The 516-nt window shown below is 33.5% G+C and overlaps 1 protein-coding gene across 1 annotated transcript in view; it reads right to left on the reverse strand.

Annotated features, from left to right (window-relative positions):
- Positions 1-445: 445 nt before the first annotated feature.
- slc41a1 (solute carrier family 41 member 1) overlaps positions 446-516 on the reverse strand; it is a 31388-nt gene continuing 31317 nt past the window's right edge. Inside the window, 1 exon segment of the mRNA XM_083771838.1 lies at positions 446-516. This exon segment is cut by the window's right edge and continues 4449 nt beyond it. The gene's annotated coding sequence lies outside the window, so the exon portion shown is untranslated.

Here is a 516-nt window from a genome sequence, read left to right on the forward strand (position 1 = left end):
GACAGGGAGGAACTCCTTATATGGTCAGCACACTCTATAGTAGAGAGGATTATCACAACAAAACAAAAAAATAAGTGATATTTGAATTAAGTGAAATCACTGAATATACCTTTAATACCTAATATTTAATATTTTGAGCTTGTAAATCTGTTCAAGCTGTTACTTGTTTATCTGTAAAGCATAGTGTAAAGACAACCGACAATTGATTAATTAGACCGATGCCGATTAATCAAAATACAACTAGAATCCACCAATACCAATGTGTTTGTCAATTAATCTCTCCCATCACTAACTTAAATAAAACATTTGAGTACTTTTTCCCACCACTGAATATTATATACTTTGGTGTGGTTAGGGCTTTAGAGCAAGACCAGGTAATAATTGAATAAATGAATCGAAGTGGACTAATAAAAACTCAACAGATATTCACAGAGCCACAGAGGAATGGTACGAAATAATATAATCCTTTATTTCCAGCAATTTACAAAGTCCTGCAGGGAGGAGAGCCTTCCTACA

Source organism: Protomyctophum parallelum (assembly GCF_964188405.1).
Source record: "Protomyctophum parallelum genome assembly, chromosome: 8".
NCBI lineage: Eukaryota > Metazoa > Chordata > Actinopteri > Myctophiformes > Myctophidae > Protomyctophum > Protomyctophum parallelum.